Genomic DNA, 19,697 nt, shown 5'->3' on the forward strand with positions numbered 1-19,697 from the left:
AGAGGGGGAGAGAGAGGGATGGGGATGAAGAGGGGGGAGAGAGAGGGATGGGGATGAAGAGGGGGAGAGAGAGGGATGGGGATGAAGAGGGGGGAGAGAGAGGGATGGGTATGAAGAGGGGGGAGAGAGAGGAATGGGGATGAAGAAGGGGGAGAGGGGGTCACATGGAAGAGGAGTGGTTTGCTGGGTGATGAACAGAGCGTTCATGTATCAGTGTGCAGAAAAACTGATCGTCCATATCATCGGACTCACCCCAATCCCCGAACTCATCAGGCACTCTGAACAGCCTCTGTATTGCTGGTGAGAATCCACAACACACGTGGGGGGCGGTGCTTCACAAAGCAGTCAACCCCGTAGTCTGCAGCTAATTAGACTCCGGTCCGAGCACGGCGAGCAGTGAGTTGTTTGGCATCCGCTGAGCACACCGCATGCGGCGCCCACCTGTCAGCACTCCAACACACCTATCTGAAGGATGTGCAGAGGAGAGAGCGGGCAGTGTGTGAGCTGATTCCAGCATCCTCATAGGCAATCATAGAGGACCTGTACAGGACAGGCTGAGCTGACACTGCTCACCTGCCCTGTGATCACCGGTGCCGGTCTTTTTCTTACAGGAATGTACAGCGCTGCCCAAGCCCATAAAAGAGATGAGAAAGGCGGCAGGGGAGGGTGTTGGTATAGCAGACAGTGCAGGCCCGGTGCTCTAGATTGGTTCCGCCTATCCGTAGGCAATCCTTTCCGATGCTGGGCTCTCCTCCTCTCCCATTGTCAGGCAAATTGGACGGCCGCGAGGCCCCTGTGAGCGCGAGGCCTTAGGCGACTGCCTAATTTGCCTAATTAGAGAGCCGCCTCTGCGTGCTATTTATTATTGGCCTTGGAGTTATTGCTTTGACATTATTTTTTTGGTTGAATAATGATTTGATTTGGTATATTTTATATATTGTTAGATGCATAGAATCCACTTTTTTAAATTTTATTGGCAGATACAATTAGACATGTTATTTGTTTTCTTTTTTTTAATGCACAATAAAAATATTAAGTAGAATAATACTTGGTTATGTGTCTTACTTCAAATGATAGTTTGGGAGTAAGCAGGTACATTTTTAAAAATAGGGACAAAGGAACACCAACATAGTTGCATTTTTGATCTTAAAAACTACGGGATAATGGTGTTGTGGTACCTTGCCCGAATAAAAAAAAAAAAAAAAAAAAAGCATAATAATATTCTTGATATCACTAGAAAAAAAAAGCCTTTGAAAATTAGTTTGCAACTAACAATTTAAGATAATATAAGATAAAATAATAATAAATGTTGATAATGCTGACAACGTCAATTGCTGTTGACTATTGGTATTTTGAAAGCAGCGATTTAATTGGTGATCTATTTAATTGAAGGTAAAGGGTATTGGTTGTTTGCATAAGATCTCCATATATCCCCCCATTTTTTCTTCCACCCCCTTCTCTTTTCTGCGTGCTATTTTTATTTAATCCTCGGCGGAGAGACACATCCTCCCCCTCTCACTCCTATTTTAAGAATATGTCCCTGTGGAGTAGTGCCTCCCTGCCTCGCCACCCTAAACAATAACCCCCTCCCTGCCTCTACACCCTAAACAATAACCCCCCTCCCTGCCTCTCCACCCTAAACAAACCCCCCTCCCTGCCTCTCCACCCTAAACAATAACCCCCATCCCTGCCTCTCCACCCTAAATCTATATACCGTATCTATGGGTCTGGCACCCCTCGCCATCCTAAAACTTCACCAGCTGCCACTGCAACAGACATTATCATAAGTATAAACAGTGTTCACCTTCAAACAATAGCAGGAGACCCCAGTAGAAGACTGTCTGACTTTTACATTAAACAGAGATCAATGTGACCAGCTCTTTCAATTAACATGTATAGCTCAGAATCAAACAAACCAGGAATAGTCTTTATATGTTTCTTGATAGATATTGTTTATAAATATTACTGTCCCATTTGAAGTACTCCGAACCACATTAAGTCCATTAAGTAACTCTCCATCCTTTTCTCTGTCACCATGTGCCCCTAATAGACACAGGGTTACTTACACATAAGAGATACATGGGGAGCTGAAACAAGCGTTTCCCAACCTCTCCAAGGTAAGCTGGGTTCCATGGGCCGCCCGCCCAAAGTGCCTCCCGTCACATCTCCCCATTCTGGAGCAGCAAACTAACACAGGAGGAGGCCCCAGACAGGTTGACTTCGAAGTTAGTCCATAGTTCCAGTCCCCCAAAGCCCATACCCACACCAAACCCTAAACAAATTGTCCCAAACAGAGCATTACTTACCCAGCCAACCTCTGCCTGTCTTGTAGAACATACCCACAGCTGGGGAGACATGCAAACTTGCTCTTCGCCCTGAAGTCCTTTCAGCCGCTGGAGAGAAGACAGGGTGGCTGGACTCACTCTGTCATGCTGTTGGGGATCTGGGCTGACTGCCCAGCATCTCTGAGATATACAGGTGTGGACCGTAGTCCCATCCACTCCCTTAGGAAATCCATCCTGTTGAGGACAGAGGCCAGCGGCGCTCTGCCCTGTTAGTGCTTCCGCTGGGGACCTCACGTCCTTTGCTCTGGCTAACTGTTGGGGAGGGCGGACAATTTCCTCCACCCTGACTGACCCCAAAAAAATTGTGTTCTGCGCTATAGACCAAAAAAATTACAATTTCGAGAAAAAAAATCCACTCAAAAAATCAAATTTCTTCATCAGTTTAAGTCAATATGTATTCTTATACATATTTTTGGTTAAAAAAATCCCAATAAGTGTATATTGATTGATTTTGCACAAAAGTTATAGCGTCTACAAACTATGGGATAGATTTAGGGACTTTTTATTTCTTTACTAGCAATTGTGGCGATCAGCGATTTTTAGCAGGACTGCGACATTTCGGCAGACAAAGCTAACATTAAGTGACACTTCTTGGGGACCAGTGACACCAATACAGTGATCAGTGCTAAGAAATGCAGTGTCACTGCATAAATTACATTGGCAAGGAAGGGGTTAACACCAGTGCGGGGGATTGTCTGCGGAAACACAGAGATCTGTGTTCCTGCTTAGCAGAAACTCAAGATCTCTGTATTTTCCCCTGACAGAAAGGCGATTTGCCTTGTTTACATAGGCAGATCACCGTCCTGCCCCTCTGGGGATCAATCCCGGGTGGCCAGTGGACCCGCTGATTCGCTCCACCGCTGGCCAGTCGGCACACGCACACCACAAAGAGGCTACTGCACAGAGCGACGTACAGGTACATCGCTTCACACAGCTGGGCCACCTTGCTGCAGTAAAAGTGCAGAAGGAGGTCCGGAAGTGATTAAAAATTAATAATGTTTCCTGCGGTAGCTCCAACATCAATCACTATGTCTGCTTCCGCTGTCGCCATCGACCTGCTGAAAATTTAAAGAATGTTCCTCCTCTGACGTTCTGTCAGCTCTGGTGTCTGACATTTCTTTTATAACTATGGGGTGTCACCATCAGGTGAAGTCAGCCGGAGACCCTGTCCCCTTGTGATGTCACCATCTGGGCATGATCGATCTGTGAAGTCACGAGGAGGTGTGGTCCCCAGATGATGTCACCAGATGGCCATGCCCCATAGATATATAAAAAATGCCAGACACCGGAACTGACAGAACGACAGGAGCCAGCCACAGATGCAGAGTTTTTTTTATTATCAGTGGGTTGGCAGCGGAAGAAGATATTGTGATTGACGGTGCTACCACAGGGAACATTATTCATTTTTAATAAAGGACTTGTCAAAAACCATCTCATATTTTTTGTTACACTTTTTTGGGGGTGAATGGGTAGGGGTACAATGTACCCCATACTCATTCACATGGGGGGGCGGGATCTGGGGACCCTCTGACACATATTTTTTTTAAATTCAAGCGGGCAACTCCACTAACAGCTGATGGCTCAGGTTGTTAAGGACACGGCAGCTGGCTTCTTGGTCCACTCCTTAGCAACCAGCTATATACAGTGAAGTTACCTCTAAATACAGTGAATGTAACCCATTGGTGCTGATTTGTGTGAATTGCTGTCCATACAGCTGTGCCAAGAGCGTGTGGTGTGCTATTCCGTCACAGTTACTAGCACCTAACAGAAAGTTTTGGATCACATGACCACTGTGACAGCCAATACCGGCAGACATGTGCTCTTAAGCCCCTGCCTCCTGGCGTCATAAACCTCAAAGTCCAGGAGGTTAAAGAGAAAAAAATGTGCAAAACACAAAATGCATGCAGACGCATAAAAAACGCAAGTTTAAAATGCACTAGAAAACTAGCCTGAAAACTGCATCAACCGCAACCACATAAATGTGACCCTAGACTTATAATAAAGATTAAATCCTGTATCACTGGTTCCATTTTGTGAACAAAATGCACTGTATTTTCTCATTGAGGTATTTCAGAAAACTATACTGCTTTTTGAGCACTAGATGGAGCTGAAGATACAGAAATTATTATATTCAACAACCGTATGGGCATTTCCCCTCTGCTGCTGACACAATACTGAGTTGGGCGAGTGCTTTTTAGCCAGTTGGAGGAATGTGTCTAATTCCCCAAGATCATCTGCTCCATCTAATGGCCATAATGTGGAATTTTTCGGAAAAACCTCAATCAGGAAATACCGCATTATGGCCACTAGATGGCGCTGACAGTAATTGGAATGAAACATATTTAACACCTTATGGGTATTGTTTAAGATGGCAAACAAAGAACTTTTTGTTATGTATGCTCTGTCCTGGATATTGTAACTTCTATACTGTGAAGGCTGTGACAAGGTGTGCTGGACACTATTTGCATTCCGTTTTACATGCACTGTATGCTGAGTATGCTGTGCATTATGAATGCTGTGTATGCTCTGTGTGTTGTATTCTGCATAAACTCTGTTTGCTGTGTATGTTCTGTGCTATATTTGCTCTAACTAGGTATGCTGTATTTGTTCTATACTTTGTACATTCTTTATATAATGTGTGCTCATTTCTCTCAACACATCTACCTCAGTGGGTAGATGTGTTATGCATATGTGTATATTTGACGTGGCACAAAGTGGTCCTGGCTTCATTTCATAAAATATAGTTAAAAGGGTTGTTTTTTCACCTCATCATCAAATCCAATGACACGGGCGCCGGGGGGCAGAGCTGAGTCCTGTATTCAGCGGCTATGGACGCCAAATGCTGGATTCTGGAGCACGCCCACAAGGTAACCCCCCCCCCCCCCCAGAGCGCTTCTCTTAGGGGGTTATCTGATGTAGGGAGGAGCCGTGAGAGCCACTGGGGGACCCTAGAAGAGCAGGTTTGGGGCAACTGTGCAAAACGAGCTGCACAGTGGAGGTAAGTTCACAGTGGTGATATGTTTGTTATTTAAAAAAAAAAAAGAACCCTTACAATCACTTTAAAGTGGACCTTTACCCTAAACCTAATCTCATCTTTTCCTGCCTCTTGCTTCCCTTTCTATCAATAGGAAATAGATTTGTATTTATTTTTTTAAATATTTGTTTTGCTCCAAAGCAGCATTTCCAAATTTCTCACCTAAGTTCTAAAATCCTCTTCCATTGCTCCATAGTTATTGCTCCTACATCCTCTTCCCATCTTTCTTTGTTCATAGAGGACACTACCTCAATAGTGATTCCACTGGTTATTTGTGCGTAAACCTCTGATATAAGTCCTCTAGAAATATCTGCCTTAAAGCGGGAGTCCACCGTTTTTTTTTTTTTTTTTAAAAAGCCAGCAGCTACAAATACTGCAGCTGCTGACTTTTAAAATAGTGACACTTACCCGCCCAGCGCGCCCGCGATGTCGGCACCCGAAGCCGATCTCTCGATCGTCTCTCGGGTGCTGCCGCCGCCATCTTGGGTATGGGAATAAGGAAGTGGAGCCTTTCGGCTTCATTTCCCGCTTCCCTACTGCACATGCGCGAGTCGCAATAAGTTGCAATAAGCATGGTCCCCGCTGGCTCTGGGATCCGTGTGTTTCCCAGCAGGCAGCGGGGGACTTTCGGAAAGGGGCGTAGATTCTGCGGAAAGGGGCGTACCTTCTGCAGAATCTACGCCGGAAGTGGGTGCAGATACCTGTACTGTACAGGTACCTGCACCCCCCTCCCCCCTGAAAGGTGCCAATTGTGGCGCCGGAGGGGGGGAGGATTCTAATGAGCGGAAGGTCCACTTTAGGGTGGAGCTCCGCTTTAATTATTTTTTGGAGAAGGGAAATCTTACTCAATTCTATATGATTGTGTACCAAACTGGATATCCAAGGCATGTCTGATCTGTAAGTAACTTTAGAATGATTTATTTGATATCCCATACTAATTTCAACTCCGCAAATGATTTTATGGTATTACCCTCATACAATTGGATCAACCGATTTATACCCTGCCTTTCCCATTCCTTGATCCTCCCTATGATCAATAATTCTTGCAGGTGTTTGTTATACCAAATGGGCAAGTATTCTGTTCCTCCCTTGTACCACATTAATCTTTTAACTGATTGCCAGACTTTAGTAACCATCTTTAGTGTTGGACTCCCACTTAAAATGGAATCTGCCTCTAGCGCTTCCACTGTTTTGTGTGGCGCCCCCTGTAATATCATTTAACCACTAGGAAATAAAGAAAGTGGGTTGTGGGACTTTAAATGAGGCATGGATATGTATTTGAAATGGTCTAGGATACCTAAAATTTAATTAATTGTCACTGTCCCTGCGGGGAAAGTCTGTATAACCATAGAGAGCTGCTAACGGTCTAATAAATTAAACACAAATACTAAATGAATAGATATATAATGTATCATAATATATAATACATAGATCATGCAATAAGAAGCATAATGAATTGTAGTAATAATCTTATTGACATATTTAATATATAAAATAAATAGACATAATTAGTACAAGCAATTTCAATTAAAAAATTGAATGGATATACAGAACAGGTAACCATGTTCACATGTTCATGTTTACAAGTTTCGAAATGCATTTATTCAGTCTGGTTGCCAGCACCCTTGCCACAATTTTAGCGTCTGAGCACAATAGTGATATTGGTCTATAAGAGGATGCTTCAAGCTGATCTTTCCCTTCCTTCTGTATTACTATTATGATAGCCTCTGACATCGAGGAGGGCAGTCTCCCCTCTACCGCTGCCCAATTCAGTGTCTTTAGAAGCTCCGGGAGCAACACCTCCCCATAATATTTGTAGGTTTCCAATGTTAACCCATCTGGTCCAGGGGATTTTTGATTGGACATACCGGCTACCGCTTGCTGCAACTCCTCTAAGGTTATAGGGGACTCCAACCTGTCCCTATCACTCTCCAAGAGAGCAGGCATTTCCAATCTCCCTAAAAACCTATCCATTCCACCCTAATCTGACCCCTGCTGTGATTTATACAAGTCCCTATAAAACTCACAAAATGTTTACATAATCACGGTAGGCTCAGACGAGATTTCTCCACCTGGTGTCCTGATCATGGAAATAGCTAAGGAGGGGGAATTGGTTTTGACCAAAAGTGCCAACATACGACCCATTTTTTCCCCTTCTCCAAAGGAACTTTGTCTCTGAAAAAGTCTCTTATTTTCAGTCTCTTATGATAGCCACTTTATATTCCTGTTGCTTATTGAGCCATATCCCTTGCGTCTCTGGAGTTGGGTCTGCCACATACTGTCTCTCAGACTCCATCACCTCCTTCCTGATGTTCTCCTCCCACTCCCTTAATTTCTTCTTAATTTCTGCCACTTGTTGAATCAAGAGCCCCCCAAGAAATGCTTTTGGGGTATCCCACACCACCCCCAAGGGTGCTGTGCCTATATTAAATTCTACAAACTCTCTTAATCTTAAAATAGTTTAGTCCGGTTTCTCCATTGGTTTCATCCATAGTGGATTTATTGTCCCCATTCTTGGGGTGCTTCTGCTGCCTAACTTTACTGTTAGGACCAGTGGTGAGTGATCTGATACCCCTCTTGGCCAGTACACTATATTTTTTTTTAGTAGCCACATCGCTTTGCTATTACCTAATGCCATATCTATTCAGGAGAGTCAAAATAAGAAGACTCGCAGCTCCAGGTGAGGTTTTGAATGCCTGATGTTCTGGACAGGTGCCCGCCTCGGCTCGCCTCTGCATATAATCAAAAGAAGAAATGGCTGCAGTCTGTACTGAATCAAAATTCCTTTATTCAGAACATCCCAAAGTGTTGACAGAAAGCTGGTAGATGCATTTCACACACTCCAAGTGCGCTTAATCATTACACAGGAAGAGTAGCATCGATTTCCTTATAAAGCCCCACCTAGTTGTATAACAGCTGACACTAATTATTGAATTGCATGCTTCCTATTATATGATACACATAGAAACTAAGAAAACAGAAAAACCTACAGCAACCCATAGCAATGCACACACATAAAATATGCATTGCATCGCATCTGGATTAATGTAAAGTAGAACAATCGTATAATGTGAAAATACATTACTAACAATGTGTACATATATATTAGTATATAGAGATGAACATACTCAAGAACACATACCATAAAACCATTGTAATCACCATATTGGATTAAAACAAGTCTGTGTAACCCATCATATACCATCCCTTAACATGACTATGCACATCACACATACACATATTTATGTGTAAACGCATATGCACCCACCCATAGAATATCTCCCTCCATCATAAAAACATTAATCAACATATATCACTATATATTGTCCATAACTCTAGGGAGATAATAATAAAAAAAAAATCTTACTCCAGAAGAAGGAACAACGGAGAAAGGGTGGGCAATAGAGGGCAGAGCAAAGGGGGAAAAAACACAAAGATAAAAAAGACAAAGAGACAAAAAAGATTGAGCAGCAAGAGATGTGAGACTACATTAAAATTATTAATGAATATGTATCGCTCTACATATAATCAGTAAAAACCAACACATATCAACCCATATCCCTATAACCTCATAAAACACCAAATATGGGAAGACACATCAAGAGGACTGTGCAGAGGGAAAGACCAGGTCAGTAAATATAAGGCCAAATTTTCAGCCGCCCTCCATCCACTCAGTGTGTGTATATGTCTATACCTGAAGAATATGCAAATGCAAATTCCTGTGTGTATGTAGTACATGTCTTGGACGGATCCCAAGAGTAATAATAAAAAGGAGGAGATAATGAAAAAAAATATTTTTTTGAAAAAATATATATCTGAAAAAAAAAAAATATATATATATACAAATAACAAAAAAATAGTAAATAATGAAAGATGAATAGATCATTATTTAATTATTTTTGAATATCAATGTTCTGTCGGATAGAGTGTATTCATCACATTTATTCATAATAATGGGTCAAATCCCACTCAAAATGTAACCCATGTGGGATATGAATCTAGAGCTGGAAAATCCAGAATACCTCTCTACGACAGAGTAATTAAAATATATCACCCTTGTGGAGGGAACCCTGACCTTCTCAATAATTTGTATATGCATAGATGTAATATTGCCATTATGGCATAAGTTAAAGTGTTTGGCCACATTTGTTGATAGAATTTTCATTACGCTATATAGGTGCTCATAAAAACGATCATGTAGACGTCTAGTTGTTCTGCCAACATACTAAATGTGACATGAATCGCAAGTCAACAAATAGACAACATAGCTAGTATTACAATTATAAAAATTTGATATTTTATATTCCTAATGTGTCACTGATGAGACAAACTGGTCACCACCAGTAATATGGCCAAAACAGGGACATCCCGTTACACTGCAGCTAAAGTTTCCCTTAAAATGCAGCCATGTGGCCGTCTTAGTAGTTTTCTTATTGAAGAAACTAGGGGACAAGGTGCGACTCAGGGAAGGGGCTCTGCGGGACACTATAATGATTACCCCCCCCCCAGAATATTGGCGCAGGTTTCATCCGCATATAGAACAGGATGATGTTTAGTGATTATATCTCTAATTTCCCTAAATTCATTGCTACACGGAGTAGATAAAGTAATTCTGTCCAGATGACAATCCCTAGTCCACAATTTCCTCCTGATAAGACCCCCCCAGTTCTACAATTGTCAGAGCCCCTTTTATTGTGTCTGGGATGTCCTGATTGGGCTAACAGAAGAGAATTACCTGACAGAGGCTTTCTATATAGGGACGTGCTGACTCTCATGTTCCGTCCCTTCAGGAGTACATCTAGAATAGCCTTTCTCAACCTTTTCAACACAGAGGAACTCTTGAAATAGTTCTCCAGTCTCGGGGAACCCCTACTAAAAATTAGAACTCTACAACTCATGATACATTAGTGTGATGGTCAGTAGGAAGAATGGTCCTTACACTTGTGGTCATTGGGAAGAATTACCTCCTTACAGATAGCTAAAAAGATCAATGGTGTTAGTGGGAACTTATCTGAGAGGCAGAGATTGCCCAATGCTGAAGGAACCCCTAGCAACGTCTGGAGGAACCCTGGTTGAGAATCACTGATCTAGAAAGTGTATTTCATCATTATGAGCTTCACCAATAAAGGTGAGATTATTGTTATTACAATTAAGGTACGCCAGAAAGGGAATGAACCTGGATGTCCCATCTTCCATGATGAACAAGAGGTCATCTATAAATCTCAGGTATAGCCTGATAGAAGACCTAAAGGGGTTCTTCCCTTCAAAGATGTGGGACCACTCCCACCAACCCATGTACAGGTTGGCTAATGAGGGTGAAAATTTAGCCCCCATCGCTGCCCCGCACCTTTGTAGGTAAAACACACCATCAATAAATTTAAGCCAAAATGTATTCTACTACATGTCCTTGGTAAAAAACAAAAAACAAAATCCTGTTAAGTGTATAATAATTGGTCTGTGTGAACACGGACAAATGTGCGCAGATGATCATGTACGGATGTGTGCAGATGATCACTGACATATGTGTGCAGATGATCATTGGGACATATGATTTTAGTGTTACATATGTGGGGGACAGGTGTTTTTACTCTGTGGGGACATGTGTGTGGACAGTGTTTTGGGGACACTATGTAGGGGACATTGTGATTCTACACTGTGTGGGGACACTGGGCCGGTGATCAGTGTGTAAAAAACAGCTCATACTCATTGATCACCGGCTTGCTGCAGCAATCCCCTCTCCTCTCCTCATTATGAAAAAACTTGTTACTGCCTTCACCTATAGCTGGCTATAGCAGTAAGCGGCATTGGAAGGCTAAATCATATAACAACAAGGCCTGGGGAATGCCCAGGAAAAACCCAAACCTACTTACCACCAGCTCACAGACAATTAAATTAGTGTTAGGAGCACAGATACCAGGGTGCCTTGATGAGGCTCTGTGACTTACGCATGCGTTTGCAAATGCGTGCAGCTAAACCTCTGTTTTTAACGTACTGTTAGACAGGTTAATTTGGTTGTCTGCGAGCTGGTGGTAAGTAGGCTTGTGTTTTTCCTGGGCATTCCCCAGGCCTCAGCTGCAATCCCAGTGTGAAAGCCCGAGTGCTTTCACACTGGGGTGCTGCGCTGGCAGGGCATCACAAAAAGTCCTGCAAACAGCTTCTTTGCAGCGCTGTTGTGCAGTGAATACAGCAGCATTTTGTGGCAGTTTTAACCCTTTTTTTGCCAAATAGCGCAGCTAAAACGATGGTAAAGTGGAGCCAAAAACTGCCGCGCTTTACCACTGACACCCAAATGCTTTCAGTGTGAAAGGGCTCTAAGAGAAATAAAATCTCTTTGCATTCAAGAAGTATCTGGCGCCCATGAATCTAACTTGCATTACACCCACCATGCCTCACAACCCACCATATACAGAAGGATGTCAGCTATCCCTGGCCCTGGAGGTTCTCGTTAAAGTGGAGGATGCCAGGGATCTCGCTACACTTGCATGCTGTGTCTTTGGGGCGTGTTTTTGAAATCACACAAAAAACGCAGCTCCCAATTAAAACGAATGGAAAATGCATAAAAAAAACGCACCTAAAACACACATTTCACGTGTGACAGGTGAAAGCACCCAGAAAATGTACTGGAAACGCATCTAAAATGCGGGCTAAACACATGCGATTTTGCTACAGAGTAGTGTGCAAGTAGGCTAAATCAAGAGCATGCAACACTATACAGTGCATCCACAGTGTTCAGCAGCAGAAAGAGAAAGAGAGTAGGGAGAGTAAAAGAGAAAGCAAAAAAGCTTATCTTATGACCTTTTATAGCACATTACTAAAACTGGGAATGTTTTACAGTAAATAGAAAACTACTTTAGATTTCATTTTTACATTGATCCAGCTTGGCGCAGTGTAAGTATGTACTGTATTTCTTAGGGAGGCTATTGGGGAAGCTGGTCATCACTGCAGTAGTCACCAATACAACTGTAGTAGCCACAGGTTCTAGGTCCTTTTCTGGCTTCTCTTCTACATAGTGATCGGGGGAGGGGGGGCTCTTACGTGGCACCATCATGCTTTGTGTTTTTTTCATTGGATGAATCTAAGACTGTGACATAAACACCCCGCCTTTCCATCTTGTCTAATCAGAGAACATTTTGTATTCAGTTAAAAAATACTAGGCATTGCTTGAATGGTGGTACTGCCCGCTGAGCACCCCCTGTGATCGCCATTGATTAGAAAAAAAAGAAAAAACAAGACATTCTGTGAATGGAACCTGTGCTAAGTGAGCGAGTGGCTACTATGCAGAAGAGAAGGCGCTCAGCACAGGACCCAGAAGATCGCTGTGATAGAGCCAACCATTAGACCCCTTTCACACCACACCGCACCTTGTGTCTCTGGTAAAACGCCGCTATTTTTAGCGGCGTTTTACCGCTGGATTTGCGGCGGATTTCAGCCACTTGTGGGGAGCTTTTACCCCCCCGCTAGCGGCCGCGAAAGGGTTAAACCCGCCGGCAATACGCCGCAATAGCGGCGTTTTGCCGGCGGCATTACAGCGCTGCCCCATTGATTTCAATGGGCAGCAACGGTGAAGGAGCGGTAAACACACCGCTCCTTCACCGCTCCAAAGAAGCTGCTGGCAGGACTTTTTTCTGACGTCCTGCCAGCGCACCACTGTAGTGTGAAAGCCCTCAGGGCTTTCACACTACAGACAATGGTGCAGCTTCTTTAGGGCGGATTGCAGGCGCTATTTCTAACACTATAGCGCCTGCAAAACGCCCTGGTGTGAAAGGAGCCTTATAGTGATTTGCAGCTTCCACAGAAATCGCTCAGGTATTGTGTGTGCATTTTTCATTTCTTACATGGGGCCAATAAAAAAAAATCATACCTAGAGCTAAGCTCTGAAAAAACATGAGGATTGGAAATATGTAATATACCTAAAAATGTTAAGACAGCCTTATTTTCCGATCTTTCAAATGAACTGCCCAGACACCTCAGGTCCCTCATCTTTATCTTTTTGGCAGCTAAGATCACCATAGCGCGAGCCTGGAAACCCCCCTTGATAAATTTAGCATTAGTAAAAACAAAATTTCCTGTATCATGATAAATTAAAAATTAACTAGTATTCTTCGTGACCAACAAAATCGGTTTGGAATCCTTGGATTAGATATCTCCAGTCACCATGAGGGGCAGGGAGAGGGGTCGGTAGTCTGGAGCATAACGATCGATCACACAACCCCTTTTTTCTTTTATTTATATACCTTCTTTTTTTTCTCTCTTTCTTGTTTCTCTTTCTTCTCTGCCTCTTTTCCTCTTCTTTCATTTCTTCATACAAACTTTTACTTTGCCCCCTTTGTTGGGTTCCCATAAATTTGATAGTGGGCTCTAAAGTACATTAAGCCCAGCGTATATTTAATAGCTACATTTTCTACTATGACTTTAAACGGGATAATCTGGTTCCACCACTCTAAGCCCCTGTACACACGGTCGGAGATTTCCACAACCAAATCCGTCGGATTTTGCCCGTCGGGTTTTGTCCGTCGGATCTTGTCCAAAACTGTTGCATACACACGGTCGGACAAAGTTGGCGAAAAAAATCCGATCTTTCAGAACGTGATGACGTAATTTCGTTACGATGGGACTACATTCAGGCTAGTAGCCAATAGCTTTGATGTAGGAATTTGATCTGAGCATGCGTGGCACTTGGTCCGATCAAAATTCTCTACACATGGTCGGAGTATGTCCGATCGGCCCAGTTGGTCGGGAAATATTTCCACCATGTTGGAAAATTGGGTCCGACGGATATTCCGACAGAATCAGTCCGATGTATACCACACACAGTCGGATTATCCGACGACACGGTCCGATAGGACACATTCCGACGGATTCTCCGACCGTGTGTACAAGAGCTATGGGATGTTTCACTGTTCAGTCTCCTCTCCCCCACACCCCCCCCCCCACCTTTTTTTTGGCAAGGCTTTCCTGAATCATACCAGAATAGCCTTGACTTGTTATAAATGTTAATAATACTATCGTTGGGTATACAGTTGACAGTTTTATCAATCAGTGAATTGTAGGCATCTCATGACCCATCATTTGGTTTATGGGGCAGGAAGGAATGGACAGGGTTAGTACCTTTGTCTTAGTACAGTTATATAATGATCCATTTGCACTGATCTGAGACTCACTATTGTAACACAAAAACACAAAACTTGTATCACTGAAAGCCCTTGTTGTCTGTCAAAACTTGATTTCAATAAAAACTATTGCAAAAGATTGGAAATACGTGTGTTTAAAAATGGCATTGTATGAATGATTGGGTCCTATCCAAGGGCGGGAGTGCTCTGAGCAGCAGGAAGCCTGTGAAGATGGCATGTGACGTCAGAGGCCTAGCGGCGATTCAGTTCGCATTGTGTGCTATACAAGTATTTCATTCATTCATTCATTCAGAGGAGGGTGAGCCAAATCATCAGCATCCTCCGTAATGCCTGCCAGGTATCCCTGGGCTACAAAGGATGGATCTTGTCAGTCTGAGGGGGAGGTGGAGACCCTTAAAGATAAGCTGCCTGCGGGATCTGCGGCTGGTGGAAGGGCCCTCCCTCAGAAGCCTGATGAGTCAGTATCACTTGTTTCCTCTGTTAACCCGTTGCCCTTGTACACACGATCGGAGATTCCGACGGAATGTGTCCGATTGGAGCATTTTGACGGATATTCCGACTGTGTGTGGTCTGCATCGGACTGTTTCCGTCGGAATATCCTTCGGACCAAATTTTCCAACTTGCTGGAAATATTTTCCGACAAAATGCTCCGATCGGACATACTCCGATCATGTGTAGAGAATTCCGATCGGACAAAGTGCCACGCATGCTCAGATCAAATTCCTACACCAAAGCTATTGGCTACTAGCGTGAACATAGTCCCGTTGTAACGAAATAACTTCATCACGTTCTGAACGATCGGATTTTCCGACAACTTAGTCCGACCATGTGTATGCAACAGTTTTGGACAAGATCCGTCGGAACAAAATCCGACGGACAGAATCCGACGGATTTGGTTGTCGGAATCTCCGACCGTGTGTACAAGGGCTTTGTCTGTCTTTGTTGGCTTGGGTGCGGAGCTGTGCGATTTGTTAGTGTGTCTGGTCCCTGCATCGCCTTGCCCACTGCCTATGGTAAAGTTGTTGCCCGGGGGTTCAGCACCCCCGGCGGCAGTGGGGGTGTCCTCCGTGTCTCTCGTTGGGGACGAGTCTCAGCCTGGGGCCTCTGCTCCTGCATTGGATGGCGGTGCTGGGGCATCTTCACCTGAAGTGGTGGTCAGATCGGTGAAGGGAGGCAGTGTACAGTCTGCGGAAAAAAGTATGGATGGGGTAAAGGATTCAGATAGAATTTGGTTGGTGGATGTTGCCAAGTGTGAACTTTGTTTGCTTTGAAGGACCCCTCAGAGCCCATTTTAAGCTGGAGATTAGGAAAAAAAAAGTCTGGAAAGGCGACTACGTGGAGATTTTTTCATTGCTACCATTGGAAAAGTTAAATTTGGATTGGGGGATGATAGAAAGAAAGAGGAGGAAGAAACAGGTTGATCCCATGGACAGTCACTAATTGGCTTCAGGTGCTTACCATTATGCCTAGTGTCATTGTTGAAAAAGAGCCCAAGCATTGTTTGGTTCTATTTTGCTACTCGGATGCGATTGGGGAGGCGCATAGTGTGTACGGTGGGCTCACCTGGTTGAGGCACAATGGGCAATTCCAGCAATGCAAGGCAGTCTGGCCTTTTTTGCACTGGGCCAATAAGAATAATAGTCATTGGATAAAGTCAATGAATTCAGCGCGTGTTGGGAATCAATTATTTCAAGGGGGCCTGGAGGTTCATCTGCCTTGGTACAACCGGCAAGTAGAAGGGCTTTTTCTGGCAGTTCAGGGCTCCTGCGGTTTTGGTTCCGCTTGCCACTTTAAACATGAGTGTTCAGGCTGCGGGGGATCGCACACCTTTACCCAATGTGGTACCAAAGGAAAGGGGTACTGTAAAAAAAAGGAGGATGCTGGTGATGGTGATCCTTTTCCAAGTAGATATCCGGATTGCGGGGTGGCCTGTTTGTTGGAGCGTGTTTTTTTGGAGGGGTTTGTTCATCCTTTGCCATTGGATAATTTGAAGTTGGCTTATTCTCACCCAGATGTAGTTTTATCCAAAATGCTTCATAAGGATTAGTTGAGGTGTATGGTGGGTCCCTTTGAGGGCGTGATGCCCAAATGAGAGCCGAACAAGTTCTGCTTGAGCCATCATTTTTCCTATCCGAAGGGGGGGTCAGTGAATGAGTATCAACTCAGAGTTATGCTCAGTGTCTTACACCTTGTTTGGTATGGCAGTCCAGTGGGTTTGGTGTTTTCATCAGGGAGCCCTCCTGGTTTAAGTAGGAAGACGGCAGACATCAGGGAATCTTCCCATCCTCCCTCTCTGTATTTAGTAGTGGTTTGTCTTTATGGGGTTGAGTTTCCTGGTGCATTGGGGATCTGTCATGATGGCTGGTGGGGTTCAAAGGTCCAAAAGTTAGGCAATAGTGAATGTCAATCTAAATGGGGAAAAGGTTGGGACTTTGAGTGAGGCGCACATAAACATGCGTCTCCATCCCTATGGCTTTGCCAAAATAAGGAAAATGTTTGGGAGTTTGTATGAGGTGTGTTCCCAACAGTTGATGCAATGATCATGTCCTAGCTGTGAATACATTGATCCATAAACCAAGGGTAAATGCACATTTTAAAAGAACACTTTATTAAGGCATCAAATCACGGTTATAACCATGTTGCAAATAGTTCAAAGCGTTACATTGACACAATTGCTTCAGCAAAATTACAACAATAAAGTATACAGCAATCAAAACAAAAACAGTGGAGTACATGGTATTAAAATATTAAAAGTCAGTCATTGGGGTTGCCGCACAGCATGCTCGATGCGTTTCGTGAACTATCACTCATCAGGAGAAAGCGCCAACCATCCATATATAAATAACATATGAGTATGCATAAGTACCACTGTATTCACTGTGATCCTGAGGTAAAAGATTAAGCCCAAAAGAGGGCAAGAGTCAAGGAATGGTTAGAGTTACTCACAAAACCGGCTACCACCATGAGCACTGAGCGCCAACAACCAACAGGCCATCCAAAAAGTGTCCACCACAGCTAAGGGGGCCACACTAATGCACACCGGGTTGCATGTTCTAGACTAAACAGGGGAAGCGAGGTATCCATGACGAGATCCCCAGTGGTCAATTGACCATTCGGGAAGTTCTGTAAGGCAAATATGATATATAATATTTTATGTATATGTATTACATTCCATTATGTTACTGGTTATAGATTTTTAATGTATTAAATCCAATGTGAATTCAAACCCAGTATATCAAATGCTATGTCTGGGACCTATACATCATATAATGCATGGTAATTCCTCTATGGATATTATATATAATTATATTACAACAATGTAAATTTAGATGACTTATATCAATGAATGGTTACACCTATACATAATTAACTATACTGTGTATACAGAGAGGCTGGTGCATATACAGAGAGGCTGGTGCATACACAGAGGCTAGGGGTATATACAAAGAGGCTGGTGCATATACAGAGAGGCTGATGCATATACAGAGAGGCTGGGGGTATATACAAAGAGGCTGGTGCATATACAGAGAGACTGGTGCATATAAAGAGAGGCTGGTGTATACACAGAGAGGCTGGTGTATACACAGGGAGGCTGGTGTATACACAGAGGCTAGGGGTATATACAGAGATGCTGGTTATAGAGAGATGCTGGTTATAGAGAGAGGCTGGTTATACAGAGAGGCTGGTGTATACAGAGAGGCTAAAGGTGTCTACAGAGAGGCTAGAGGTGTCTACAGTAGGGTGACCAGATGTCCCCGGTTTCAGGGGACAGTCCCTGGATTGAGGACACTGTCTCCGGACCAATTCTGTCCCCGGTATTTACTTCAACAGGAGCTGGGGCAATTTTCAAAGACAGTCAGTGCAGAATAAAAAAAAATCTGAATTACACACCACCGCTCCTACTAGCTTAGGGAGGTGTATTTTTTACATTATCTGTATCCCTTTCTGATGATGATGTGCTGGTCGGAGCGGATGGACTATTTATTCAGCTTTCGGCACAGGCTCATTCAGCTACGCTCACATGTTCTTCTGCCTTGGCTCAAATCCCGGCCAGCCGCCTGCCTGCTTATCTCCTTGCCTTCCCCGGCAGAGTGATTTTACTCCGCTCCCCACCCAGTAGTATCCGTGGGCCCAGAGAGTGAGACCTGAGAGGCGACGGGCAGCGAGAGGCAACAGAGCTCAGGTGACGATGTCCAGCAGCAGGAATAAAGGGGAAGCAGATCCAATGGTGGGGCTGCCATTGCCTTCAAGACTTCAACACAGGTGTGCTTTGGGGGTGTCTGTGAATAGACTACATTGCACTGTGTCTGTCTCTCTGGCATAATGGATGGTATCATAACTCACAGGCAGCAGGCACTTATTGGTCATAAGCAGTGATGTAAGTAGCTCAGTTAAAATAAACAGAGTTACTTAACGCAGTTACTTTAGAGGGTAACGAGTAATCTAACTGCTTACTCTTGCCCTCAATGGTAACGCCGTACCCATTACTTGGGCGGCGTTACTGCAATTACATCTAAAGCCCAGGAGGCCCGCCGTGGCTGCGCTGCCTGGCCGTTCGTTCCGCCGCGGGGAGGGGGGCTTTCGCCCACTGAGCTGAGACTCAGAGAGACTGTCTGGACCGCCCCATGACTCCAGGTAGACGGGACTAGCGAAGGAAGTGAACGTCGCTGCCTCCATCGGTGAGATTGACACCTTGCACAATATGGTTGTGTTTTTTTTATTAACACTTTTTCCCACAGGTAAATGGGTAGGGGTACACCGCAGGCCCCCCCTCCCCAAAGCACCCCCCATGTTGAGGGCATGCGGCCTGGTACGGTTCAGGGGGGGGGCGCTCGCTCGTCCCCACCCCCTTTCTGACCGGTCGGGCTGCGTGCTCGGATAAGGGTCTGCTATGGACTTTGGGGGGACCCCACGCCATTTTTTCAGTGCAGGGGTTCCCCTTTAAATTCATACCAGGCAACGGGGCTCGCAAGGTGTCAATCTCGCCGATGGAGGCGGCGACATTCACTTCCTTCGCTAGTCCAATCTATAGAATATAAAAAAAAAAAGTCACACTTACTTTGCTGAGTAAGTAATTACTTTTCCAATGTAGTAACCAAGTTACTAACGCAATTACTTTTTAGGAGAAGTAATTTGTAACTTAACTAATTACCTTTTTCAAGTAAGATGACCAACACTGGTCATAAG

Source organism: Lithobates pipiens, unplaced genomic scaffold, assembly GCF_037356315.1.
Source record: "Lithobates pipiens isolate NorthernLeopardFrog02 unplaced genomic scaffold, aLitPip1_a1.2 Scaffold_1, whole genome shotgun sequence".
In the NCBI taxonomy this organism is placed as follows: Eukaryota; Metazoa; Chordata; class Amphibia; order Anura; family Ranidae; genus Lithobates; species Lithobates pipiens.